General features: G+C 42.7%; 1 protein-coding gene across 2 annotated transcripts in view; it reads left to right on the top strand.

Annotated features, from left to right (window-relative positions):
* The window catches only part of LOC138262135 (prostatic acid phosphatase-like), a 452,521-nt gene that overhangs the window by 241,071 nt on the left and 197,616 nt on the right, over positions 1-13,834 (top strand). The window lies entirely within an intron of this gene.

Raw genomic sequence — 13,834 nt, 5'->3', positions numbered from 1 at the left:
TTGCACATCTCTGAATTCCGGGGTGTCCATACTAGCATGTGGATTACAGGGCATTTCTCAAATAGACGTCTTTTTTACACACTGTCTTACATTTGGTAGGAAAAAATGTAGAGAAAGACAAGGGGCAATAACACCTGTTTTGCTATTCTGTGTTCCCCCTAGTCTCCTGATACAAATGGTACCTCACTTGCGTGGGTAGGCCGAATGCCCGCGACAGGAAACGCAACATGGACACATCACATTTTTACATTGAAATCTGAAGTGTTTTTTGCAAAGTGCCTAGCTGTGGATTTTGGACTCTAGCTCAGCCGGCATCTAGGGAAACCTACCAAACCTGTACATTTTTGAAAACTAGACACCTAGGGGAATCCAGGATGGGGTGACTTGTGGGGCTCTCACCAGGTTCTGTTACCCAGAATCCTTTGCAAACCTCAAAATTTGGCCAAAAATCACTTTTTCTCTCATTTCGGTGACAGAAAGTTCTGGAATCTGAGAGGAGCCACAAATAGAAAAATCCACAAGACCTAGACACATCTGAATACTAAACATCTGGTTGATTCCAGGGTGGTGTGCTTCACATGGACCCTGCACCATTTTCTAACCACCATGCCCTGCAAACCTCCAATTTTGCTGGAAATCACACATTTTTTCCACATTTTTGTGATGGACTTGATCGGGCAGCAGAAATGCTTGCAGAGACATGAAAGGAAAGGCCTTTCCTTTCATGCCTCTGCCGGCCCCCTCCTCCCGAGCGGAAGAGAAATGCTAAGCATTTCTCTTCCGCATCGCGCTGGGAGACTTCTGATGAGGTCAGCACGTGATTGTGTGCTGACGTCATCAGACATCACTGGGGGGGTTGGAGCGGTCGGGGTGGAAGGGGAAGCAATTCCCCTTCCTGCCCTGCCCCGGGGGGGAGGTGGTGAGTGGCGGCCCCCGGCGGGAACGCTAGCGCTCCCCCCGAGGACCGGTACATGGACGTAATGGTTACATTAATGGCGCCTCAGCACCGCAGCCAAGGATGTAACTAATATGCCCACGGTGGGGAAGCGGTTAATAAACAACTGTTGTTGTGCTCATCGCTACATTAGATAGTCAACACCACCAGGGAGCAGACTGTCACAAGTGCCAGTGCTGACAAGTGCTCGTGCTGAGCACCGGAAACCACTGGCTCAAATTAAGTACTGCTTATAGTTAATGGCCAAGCACTGTAAGTGACGAGTAAAAGATACTCATTTTATGCTAAATCTCTTGTTATCGTGTATGTTATGCACCTTTTTTGCTGCTTTGTGAAATTACTTGAAGTTGATTTTTGCTAAACTTCTTGGTTGAGCAGTAATGTGAATACAGTGTGTTCATCACAACAACTAATGGTAAAAGTTCAAATAGGTTTTCAGGGCTTCTGCATTAAACAAGTATGAGGTCAGTGTATTTGTAATTAAGTGCAGAAGAGATTATTTGCATGTTAGTTTATAATTAAGGAGGCTAGATTGAACAGCAAGTTAAGTTTCTGTCGCTGAAACACGCACAGCCTGCAGATTGCAATTTCGAACCAGTGGCAAGGTCAGATCAGCCTTTCGCCCTGTGGAAGGTCAGGGCATTGACAGGCGTGTTGTAATGTTTAGAAATGGCAAACTAGTGTCATGAAGCGCTATAGAATAACAAATTGTATACTGGGCTTTAAGTCGGATGAAGAAACTGGGGGTTGTGCGGGGGGGTCTCTCTAAGGTGTGTGGCCCATGTAATAAAGGCATGGCTTAAAAACGGCTACGCTACAAATGTGTGCTTAGCATAGCGTGGCACGTTGCTGCTTCTTTCTGTCACTGCATCCAGATATATGATACAAGTAACAAAACATTACACCTACAACAAGCAAAGACTATTGGCTTTGTCAGTAGTTGTTAGTTGCGTAAAATAAACAAGTACAACAATGGCCTCGTTGTATATAACATTGAAAATGCTTCGGTTCTGAAATGATGTGACTTTGACATATCCATAAGGAGTCTCTTTGAAGTTACATCAAAGGCTGGTAAAGGGTGCTCGAGCTGCTGAGGTAAAAATTTATTCTATCCTCAAGGTGAGGGCAAAAATGGAGAGTCCAACAGAGATCCGTCTCAGCTTCTGCTTTTTAGAACTGCCTGTGCTTAGTACCGGAAGGACCTGGCCCACATAAAGCCCTGGTCATATATTTCTGAAAAATTGACTGGATACACCTATTCAGAAGTTAGAAATAACTGGAATTTGCACGTTTGTTCCTTGCGAAAGCGATGAGAATGCTTAAATGTCACGCAGAGAATTATACACAATGAATAGACGACAGGAAATAATGAACATGAAAAGGCTCAGATTCACAGCCAGTTGTCAAAGTTATAGGGAACATGCCATGAAAGCAGCGCTCCTGAGTATACACTGGATGTATTTGGCAACAAAAGAGAAATGTTTCCATTTGCTATTGTAGCAGACCCCGTAATTATATGCTTGTCCTTCTTGGACATCGAAACCTAGCTTCTGTCTCTTAGGACAGGAGTCTGGGCAGATAAGGCCTGCACACTTCCAAATAAGAAAACTGGTAATTTTCAGCCTTCCTTCTCAACTTGGCGAAAATATGGGGCAAGATCAGCAAAAGACACAAAAATGCTTTCCCCTCCCTCACTCCAATTTATGATTACTGACTTTCAAAGTATTATTTTCATGAAACGAGATACCGGCTTGAATTAAATCCTTGAAAAGTTTCCCAAAAGAATACCTATGGATCTGATGTGTGATCTGTGTGTTTTTCTCTCTGTTGCTCGGGGTCAAAGTCTGATGAGATAAAGTAAGTGCGGGCCCCCCAAAATGAGTGCCCACTGACAGCCGGCTCAAATTAATCACTGGGTGCCACGCACACACAGACCTGAGTAGGCCTATGCTGCCTGGCAGGATAAAACGAAGGAGCCTGGCACCGCCCCCTGTCTGGGGTGATAGGGCACTTTACACAGCAACCTGATATAAGTGATAGGTTGTTTTCATGGGCAGAGAAGGATGCAAACTATTCGGGTACAAACATAGACCCATGGATGGTGCTAAAGATATTTATAAGTACTTTAAATTCAATTGCCCAGGTTTTTTCAGGTGCAAACTGCTTCTAATAGCTCTCGGTTCAGCACTTTGACTCTCTGTGTTTTGCACTGTTTGATCATTCACTACTTACTGTCACTGCAGAACTCTGCTCTCACAGCTTGTTTTCTTTCTCAGGATTTTGAATTGTTTACATTTTTGTTGGAGAATCTGTCTTTAGGTAAATGACCGCTGCCCATGCTTCACAGGCCATAATTTGTATTTAGAGGGACCTCCCATCTTCTTTAAAAACAGTATGTTATTTTTTATATTGGCCTGCCAGGAGACTGCTTTATTTCTTTCACACGTCTTCATTGCTTGCCTGTGTGTCCTTGTGTTTGTATTTGTATTTTTTATTTTTCGCACTCAGCAAATAGAACAGCTCCTCACTGAGCTCTGTGCTGCAATGAGCAGTGAGACCCACAACTCAAGGAGAGTCCACAGCACCAGCACACATTCTGACAAGACAGGGCATGATACAGAACTCACCACTGCCACTGGGACAGGGCAGAGCATCAAACACATTCCTGATTTCATTGCAAGGTATGCCTGGATGTCAGCTGCAGCTGATGCTCTAGTTTACATCACGGAGTAGACCTACCATTTTTGTGAACTTAATGCAATGAGTACCATTGACAAGGGTAGTAATTCACCCGGCTTATTAAGCTGCAAAAACAATGTAGTTTGTATGTGTGCCATATACGTTACTTTATTAGCGTAATTACGCACAACGATCTACATGTCTTACAAACTTGCAGATCTTGAGAAAGTTAATTCTTTCTTACTTCGGATGATCTCTTGGTTAGTTTGTGAAGTGACATACTAAGTGTACCTTGTTTTCCCTGAGAGCTGCTGAGCCTGAAATCCAAGTATGGAAGTGACGTGGGCTTCCTTGAAAGTCTTGACACCCACTCCCGTTCTCACTGGAGTAGCTTCTGGCTCCAGGAGCTCAAGCAACATCACCCCTCACTGGCGGCCCACTGAGGCCAGAAGTGTTTCCTTGGTGGCCTATATATTGTTCCTAAAGCTATGTACAGAGGAGCAAACTGCGCATCACAGAAACTAATCATATCAGGGGTGCTCTCTGAAGTGTGGACACTATCCATCTGGAAACTGCTTAGTTAAATAAAACAGATTTCTAACATTGGCTTTCTCTGGAACTACCTTCCCCTCCAAAAAAATCTATACCCTCCCTCTGACCCTCCCACCTGTCAACAAACCAGCAATACAGAAGAATCAATCATGGATTTTTAAATCGCACTACTCACCCGTGAGGGTCTCAAGGCGCTGAGGAGGGGAGGGAGGAGAAGGTGGGGGGAAGGTGCTGCTACTGCTCGAACAGCCAGGTCTTGAGAAGTTTCCTGAAAGTAAGGAGGTCTTTGGTCTGGCGCAGGTGGGTGGGAAGAGTGTTACACATTTTGGCGGCGAGGTGCGAGAATGATCTACCACCGTTTGTAGTTCTGTGGACGCGTGGGACGGTTGCGAGGTCGGCGGAGAATCTGGGTCAGGGTGTAGAAGGAGAGTCGTCTGATGAGGTAGTGTGGTCCGGTGATGTGCAGTGCTTTGTGAGCGTGGGTGAGGAGTTTGAAGGTGATTCTCTTGTTGACTGGGAGCCAGTGCAGGTTTTTCAGGTGGTCTGTGATGTGGCAGTGGTGGAGGATGTCCAGGATGAGGCGTGTGGAGGCGCTTTGGATGTGTTGCAACCTCTTCTGGAGTTTGGCCGTGGTTCCTGTGTAGAGGGCATTGCTGTAGTCCAGCTTGCTGCTTACGAGGGCTTGGGTGACTGTTCTTCTGGTTTCGGTGGATATCCATTTGTAGATCTATCGGAGCATGCGGAGGGTGTTGAAGCAGGAGGAGGAGATGGTGTTGACTTGCTGGGTCATGAATAGTGAGGGGTCCAAGATGAATCCTAAGTTGCATGCGTGGTCGGTGGGAGTCAGAGTGGTTCTGAGAGTGGCAGGACACCAAGAGCCATCCCTTGCGGAGGGGGTGGAGCCGAAGATTAGGACTTCCGTCTTGTCGGAATTGAGTTTGATACAGCTGCTCTTCCTCCATTCGGCGATGGCCTTCATTCCTTCATGGTGGTTGGTCTTGGCGGAGTCCTTGGTGGGGGAGAGAATCAGCTGGGTGTCTTCGGCGTATGAGATGATGTTGAGGTTGTGGGATCCGGTGATGTTAGCGAGCGGGGCCATGTAGACGTTGAAGAGGGTTGGGCTGGGGGACAAACCCTGGGGTACACCGCAGATGATTTCGGTGGCCTCCGAGCAGAATGGGGGGAAGCGGACTCTCTGGGTTCTGCCGGTGAGAAAGGAGGTGACCCAGTCCAGGGCTCTGTCGCAGATTCCAGCATTGCTGAGGCGTGGGCGTAGGGTGTGGTGGCAGACCGTGTCTGAAGAATCCTTCATTTGACCAGTTTAAAAATATTTTGAAAGCCCTACTCTTCCAGTATCACCTCGACTTGTGATCATGCACGCTGTGGACATATACAGAAGTTCATAATGTTCCATTACTTACTGGTAATATTCATTACCCCGATTAGGGGAATAAAAGAAGGACCTTCAGTGGGAATAATATCGGTTGGAGGGCAAGCCTCAATTGTTTGGACTGGGACGAGGAGGACCCCATGAGGGGTAATGTAGATGACAAAATATAACACCTGAAGTGGGGCTAAAGTATAGGGTTACTCAGAATACTCTTATACCCTTTAGGTATCCCCCTTTTACGCAAGACTTATACCTTCAAGAGGGCTGAATCTGACTCAAGTGGTACACTTTAAGCCTTTATATCGTGTTCTTATGTCTGTAGCACAAAACTAGATGTTACATATAGTATTCCTCAACTCATGTAAAGCACTCCGCTCCCTGGTGTGCCTGCTTCCAACTAAATAAAACTGCAATATTTAAATTAATATTTGCCGCTGTTGGACTTTTTGTTGGTGCTTTTGGTTACAACGCATCAAACATGCAGTTTCTAGTTATAGTTAGTAATTGTGTCTCGTCCAAGGTGTTTGCCTGTAAGCTTCCGCATTCCAAATATTGTGAAACTTGAAGGAAGTGACACAATATTAAAATGTGCAGCCTTTTAGTGTGGAGCCAAGTAAATGGTCAAGCGCCTAGATACCCTCGCCAGTGAATAGCGTGCTATAAAAAGCTATTTGCCACATCAAAACATAGGATTCTCTGCAGTTTAGTTGGCGACAGGCTAAAAAGCAGAAATTTGGTTCTTTTTGGACGGCCGTTTGATAAATAATAATAAATGTGTTCCAAAGACATTAAACTTTCGTATTGTTATCCATTTCACTGTTAATGGTCTCTGAACTAAGCTGTGTGTTTGCCTTCATTGTATATTCCATGCTATAGGCCCCAGGAAGAAGATACCAGCGACTTTCAAAGCAACTTCTGACACTCACTTCCCATCAAAATGGTGTCATAAATGTGCCACAGTCAGTGTTGTGGTTTTCATTCTGTAACCGGAAGTCTCCATGTACTGTTACAACCTGGTGGCCATTTTTCCAGCTGTGTTTTTTTTTTTTTTTTTTTTGCAGCTGTGTTTTTTTTGCAGCAGGTTCCTTTGGGAAATGGGGAATTGTGGAGATTTTACTGATCACTGTTACCACATGGTATTAGACTTTCTGCTATGATTTAGCTGTGAAAATTCCTCTAGGTCAGTCCTGGAAGAATTTGCGTGGTCAAAAACCCAGAGCCAAAGCGCAATTTTCCTCACCATTCAGAATTTGAAAAAGGGTGCAGGGGAACAACGTATGGCTTGCAGAACCAAGCATGCTTTTACAACGAAAAATCATTGTAAAGGCATGCGTGGTAAAGGCATGCGTGGAAACAACATGGTCGTTCTAATGACCGCGTCATTCAAGCATGCGTGGTTCTCGCATGTGTTGTTCCATCATGCATTCGACTACAGGTAATGAATAACTAACTCCTCTTCATATAATGTCAACACCTGTGAAAAACCCCAAAAGGAGTGACTCATTGAGGTTGGCTCAGAGAATTAATGTGTGCCTTCTTTAACCCTATGGTGATCACAGGTGAAAATTGTGGTAAGGCATGCTGAGCCTTTTGCTATATTTTAGATCAGCAATATAAGTATCATAGTTCCTGATTTGACAGTACTCAGGTGTTACTTGTTGAAATCTCAATAAAGAATATACATAAAAAAAAATCATAGTCCCTAATACAGAGGTTTTTGTTTATTTGCAATATGTGCGGTAACTCCTTTTACATACCACAATTTTGAGTTTAGCCACAAATACCATACACCTGCAATTTTCACTTGCTAAGTTTTGGCAGGTCAAACCTGTTGATATTTACTAGGGCCTCAAGGACTCGAAAACATTTGGTGATTTGCCTTTCGCGAGTGAAACTTGTAATTAAAGTAATTTATCTTGTCTGATAAATAATGCTAATCTGAGTATTTATTGATTTGACAAATTATCCAATACAAGGCACTCATAATCAGGCCCATAATCAGTGGTGTAACAAAGCCCCCCGTGGTGTGGGGTGGCCCCGAGCTCCGGGGGGGGGGGGCCCTCAGCACACAATCTGGGCCTGAAAGTTCCTAGTGAGTCCCAAGGGGGGCCTCCCCTATGCTTTGCAGGGGGCCCCCTCAATTTTCGTTACACCAGTGCCCATAATATTGAGTAGTTGTAACTTTTGTCCCTCTCAAGTCTCACAGTGTAGTAATGCACAAAAGACCAGATGGCGTGCAAGCAGCCAATAGGTTGTCGGACAAGTTTCCACCCTCCTACACCTCTTCCATATGCTCATGCTAACAACCAGTGCATCTTTTAATTATTAAATGAGATGGGATGTGTATGTAGCATCACATGGCTTATCTTTGTGGTCATCTAACTTCCTATGTGCTTTCAGTTTGGCAGGGTATGATCTGTGTTTGAATGGATGCCTCTATGTAGGTTAGCCTGTATGCAGTGATGGTTGCATTTAAGTTGGATGAGTGTATGTGGATGACCAGTGGCATTTTCTCTGTGTACAAATCTGTATGTATATTTGGTGTGTTACTTGTTTTTGTATGTTGTTGTCTTGGTGTACGTACACCACACAAAGGCCCAACTATTGGCTAATGAGGTTTAGCATGCATGTGCACAGTGTGCTCCTGGGAACACAAATCTTTGGAGAGTTTGGCTCCACAGCTTTTAAGTAATAGTTTATTTTAGGTTTTAGTCATTTAGTTTTTGGGTTTGATGTTTATGTTGCTTGCTCCATTCATGGTGAACATATTGTATACTCTACCTAAGGGGCCGGTGCTCCCTCAGGACGAGTACTTCATTGCGCTGGCAGAGTAAATCCTGTCCATATGTTCTGAGCATATTTGATTGAAGTGTTAGTGCATTCGCTCAGATAAGTAACTTAGATGGTTTGCCACTATAGGTTGTTATGTGCCTTACCCTATGAAATTAGTTCCATATGTTAATCTATCCAACACTTCTCTCAAGAAAACAAAAAGCACCTGGCATTAGTGTATATAGCCTGAAGGTGACAGGGGTTCCCTTTGTCTTCCTTAACTCTTCCCTGTGGGTCATGCAAGATGTAATGAGCTACCCTCAAATGAGGGAGCTAGAGGAAATGTAGAAGCACTTACACTACGATCAAGAGAACAAATAAGAACATAGTTATGTTGGACAAGTATAAAAAATGCACTTTCTTCAGTATGTCTTGTATTAGCTGTCATACCTACGTTTTGTCCTCTTCACAATTCAGCTGGCCATTGCTTTCCAATCAGAAGGAAAAATATTGGCAGCAAGTTCAGATTATTTAAGAGAAGTGCCATGATGGAGGCGGTGAGGTAGTGTTGAGGCCAGAGACATCACCGTGTCCCACAGTGTGGCATCTAGTCACGTTTTGTGTTACACATGTTATGATGCAAGTAATGATTCATGGTGTCAGAGTTACTTGTACTCATAGACAGCCATCATAGCACCAGCAGCCTTCTCACAACTTTCGAGGGTTTGATAAAGGGAAAGATTATCTCCCTCCCTGCAAGCGACGTCCAGATTCTTATCCTGCTCCTTATAATCAAAACACTTGACTATGCTGACCCTGGCCATCAATGGCTGGTGGGAAGTATGATTTAGAAATTTCAACAAGCTGGGAAAGCATCTATTTCATATGCTAGGGCTCTCAAGATAATCTATTCTGGTTACAGCATCACATTTGCTATCACTGTGCCAGAATGAGAAGTGATCCAGACCTTGTCTTTGCAAAGCATGAAGAGGCAGGTCAGGAATCAAACATTACACATCTTACTGGTCATGAATGCCCTTAGGCCTATTCCATGGCCTCATAGGGGTCAGGGTATCTTTTCAACTGCATTTCCTGTGCCTAAGGCAAGAGGATGCTTTCTTCTTTGTCTTCATGAGCTGTCCACATCAGTGTGTCAACATGCCTTTGATAGCACACATGTGCGTGGTTTACAATCTCTCATGTGATGGATCTTTTTTTTAATGACTGAGTTAGGAACTAAAAAAAAATTATTTTTGTGAGGCCCATTTGCAATCACAATAAGGACCAAGAATCAGTCATTGAAATTAAGAAATGTTAATTGCCAATCAATAGTCAGTCTAATATGTATACTTGTCAGAAACATATTAAAAAGATGCACGATTACAGCTGGCATGCTGAAATATCTCAATTGGTTCAGTCTCAATAGATTAAGATACAAAGCAATAATAGCCACTGCAATAAAGTAACCGAGAATGAGAAATAAATGTTGCATATAGAAACTCCTGTGCTCTCTTCTAAACATGAAATGATTCTAAAATCAACTAATCAGAGATTTAATTAAGGATGATTTGAATGAAGTCTTGAATACCTCAAATTTATATGAATGGGATGGGAAAGAGAAGGATTACCTTAATTAGGATTGCAGATATGAAATGAAGGCACTCTCTTCCATTAATTTTCATCTGTATTTTACTCTAATAAAAACCTATGTTCCGTGTAGCGCCAAATACCACCCCAAACCAATGGTACTCAATTTACCCACCTCTGAACAGTTCCAGGATGGGTCTGCTTTTGCCTGGGGCTCAAACTCATGAACTTCAAAACCCCATTTTAGCTTGAAGTATTTAGTTCACTGAGCCATCCTGCCCCTGACTTCTTTCTCTACATTCTCCCTGCAACTCTTCCCACTGCTTAAATAATTTTCTCAACCTGATTTACCCATTCACCTCTTACATCTTCTCAGCCCCTCTAACCTCCACTGCACTGCCTCAATACCCTTGCACCTTTCACTTGTAACTCTGGACTCTCTCCCACATCCATGTGCTACTCGCGTCTGCCCTTCAAACTTTCACCTGCAACCATTACCTCTGTTCTGCATTTCTCCCCGTCCTTCTGCACCAGTTGCTTCTCTGCACTTAGCCATTCCTATAGCTCTTCTCCTGTATCTCTCTGCTGTACTTTGCATTTCTCATTCACCTTGCGCCTATTTCCTGCACCACTGTTGTGTTCATCTCACCCTCTTACTGGAGCATCCCCATGGCTGATTTTCTATCCTCTTTTCTGCTCCCACTTGTTCCCAGCATCCAGGACTAGTCATGCAGTAGCCACTATTGAAGGCGATCCATACAATCAGCACCACTTAAAGTTTCTTTCATTTTTGAAAATAAAATTTGGGGTTCCACTTAAGTCGGTTCCCAAGTCGATTGATCACCTAGTTCACATACGACAGGCCATCCTTGCTTTCATCCTTCCCCTACCATCATTACCTCTCAGCTTTATGCTGGCCTATCTTATAAGCCCCTTTGAAACATGTGTACCCAATGTCCTCTCCATTTGTCTAATGCAGTGGTTCCCAACCTGTGGGCCGGAGACCCCTGGGGGTCCGTGACTGCTTAGAAAATGTAATAATATTACGTTCCAACTATCAGTAATGAATCAGTGGGGGTCCCCGGTTTCCAATAATGAGTCAGTGGGGGTCCCCGGGCTCCAGTCTTGATAAAATGGGGGTCCACAGAAGTCAAAAGGTTGGGAACCACTGGTCTAATGGATTCCAGCTGAAAGGTTGGAGGTGTTTTAAATTGGTCTAGGCGGCCAACCTTTTTCAGTTTGAGCAGCCATGTCCTAGACCTCCTTTCCAGCCCTCCCACAAGCAATATCTCACAACAGCACCTTCCACAAACATCCAGAGACCTTGCTGTTTTCTTGATAACTCCTTGTATATGATTGCTCAACTAGAGCCAACTTTGTGTCCTAACCATGTACAGTTGGCAGGTTAAAGTTCTATGTCAATACTTTCACAGCACACAGCTCTACCAATAACCTCAGTCAGGATCCATTTTCCAGTAGTTACATTTTTCACAATCTCAGAATGTAATGAGGATGTACATGGTTCTAATTAATAAATTATGAGTTAAGACTCAGGATCAGGGGCATATGAGTCTCATAAATAATATAATCTTTTACAGGACAAAAATCAAAGTCAAAACCATAAAGGTTTAGTCAAATTTAAGAATCAATATAGTAGGCAAAATGAAGAAACTTCAAATCAGAATCAATAATGCATCAAATAATGCAAAGGTGAGAGGATCAACATAAGGTTGTCTCAAGGCAAGTAAATAGCAGAACAAAAGATTAGTTCCACTAACATAAAATCTGCTCGTTTTAAAGGTCAAGAGAAGTCTTAAGTATAAATCATTAGACAGAGTAGCAGAGAGTCTGGCCAGTATGTAAAGCAAGAAAAGTCTGAATATAAATAAACAGACTGCCCAACATGGAGTCTCTCTTTGAGAAGTAAGCAAAACGTCTGGAACATCTTCCAAAAAGGGCACATTTTATAGATTGTAGGAACTGAAAGCCACACACTCCATATGGTGAGATCAGACTTAATAGGGAGATGCTAATAACATTATATACTTGTAAACCAATGGCTTTTCAAAAAATATGGTACATCAACTAACAAACATTTTGAAACATCTATTTTCATGCATAATTATGAGGAAATACCATCACATTTGTGCAACAAATAAAATCTATAAATGGTACAACTGATGAACGATTCCTAGAGTTGACTCAAGTAAATAACTTAAATTTGTTACAAATACATAAAAATTCTACTCATGGCTTCCTTCCAAGGGAACAAAAATTAATACATTTCATATGGACAAATAAACAGCACTGTGTAATTGATTATATTTTGTTTATTTTCCAAAATGGAAAGAGACAGAAGAGAAACGTGCAAGCGGGAAAGAAACTTGTTCATGTAGTTTAAAAGCACAGTTGTTTCTGTCACCCTAAAATGAATGTCAATACAGGCTAACTGGGCCTAGTCATGTTAACTGAAGCCTAGTTATGCTAACTATACACATTTAAGTCAAGCATTATTTAACAGCACAATCACATAGCACTAGTTTGTAGGTGTTTACTGCATTTTGCAACTCCCATCGCTTCACCCTCAGTCCTTTAAACAAGCGCAGTCCCACTCGTTGCCCTAAACATCTGAGTGTGGCAGTTACAACATATTGTAATTTATGTAGTGCTTACTAACCCTGACGAGGTGTTGAAGCACTTTATGGCTAGTAGCTTGTTAGTACCTGAAACCCATGATAGTGGTTAATATAGTAGTTATTGTTGGTTATTGTGATTAGTCACGTGCTCTTAAGAAAAATTGCATGCATTTGCTCCAGTTTCTTTGTGATATATTATGTTAATACAAGTTAGGTGTGATTATTAGTGGGGGCTATGTGGCGCTTGGTGAATGCCTCAGTGACATGGATAGGCTGGTGGAGCTTAGGTAATGGTAGTTTACAGGCATAGGGTTGTAAAGAGGAGAGGTTGTGATCTATGAAATGAGGTATCAGCCAATTTTGGAATTCCAATAAGAAGGATTAAGGCAGCCATGAGTCTGAGAGGAGGCTATTCTCAGAAATAGAATGCATGCAGAGCATGGAAGGTAAGAAAGGTGTCGCTGAAGAAAGAAAGGAGATGAATCAAGCAGAAGTAAATCAAGGTTACTTTTTCATGCAGGATTTTAGGAATATATAAGGGAAAGTCTTTCTGAGATAGGAAGCAGTCAGAGGATGCAAGCTGTAGAAAGAAGGATCTAAGATGTTGAAATAAACAACATTATACATAGTGCTCCACGTCCGGAAGATGCAGCTTAAAGATGTGATTCTGAGTGTACACATCATTTAAGCATTAGGAGCCCTAGCCTTTTGTGTGCAAAGCAGAGGGCAGCCATTTTAACCATCGTCTGAAGTATACCACCCTTGGTACAGGGTCTGTACGTTGCACTAGGGTAATAGGTGCAGAAAAAAAGAGAAAGTCTCATATAAAGATCTCCACTCACTATTCTGAATTTAAAGGTTTTTCCCTCACTCACCACCTAGAAGAATTTGTTACTGGCTGAGAGCATCTCGACAATGTGCAAACAGATTTAGACAGTTTTGTCACATAATCCCATGCTAGTGTATGTTGTGCGTGTTAGTGTATGTGGCTATTGTAGTTTATGAGTTGTGTGCTTATAAATACTGACAGATTTTCACATTTGTGAGTAAAAATCCACGTAATGTTTCAGTTGTAAATAGCTTTTTCTATAGACCCACTGTCCACATCTGAGCACAGGAATGTTTGATGAATATGCCCTTTGTCGCCTGTAGCAACAGAAGGCAGGATCCTTGTAGCATATGTGTCATTCTACATACTTACTTTGAGGAGAATAATATGGTGATACTGATGCCTTATTAAAACAAATCACAGATGGAAGGTAA

The sequence above is a fragment of the Pleurodeles waltl genome, chromosome 10 (assembly GCF_031143425.1).
Source record: "Pleurodeles waltl isolate 20211129_DDA chromosome 10, aPleWal1.hap1.20221129, whole genome shotgun sequence".
In the NCBI taxonomy this organism is placed as follows: Eukaryota; Metazoa; Chordata; class Amphibia; order Caudata; family Salamandridae; genus Pleurodeles; species Pleurodeles waltl.
The sequence above is the reverse complement of the archived record's forward strand: the minus strand, read 5'-3'. Positions and strand labels throughout refer to the sequence as shown.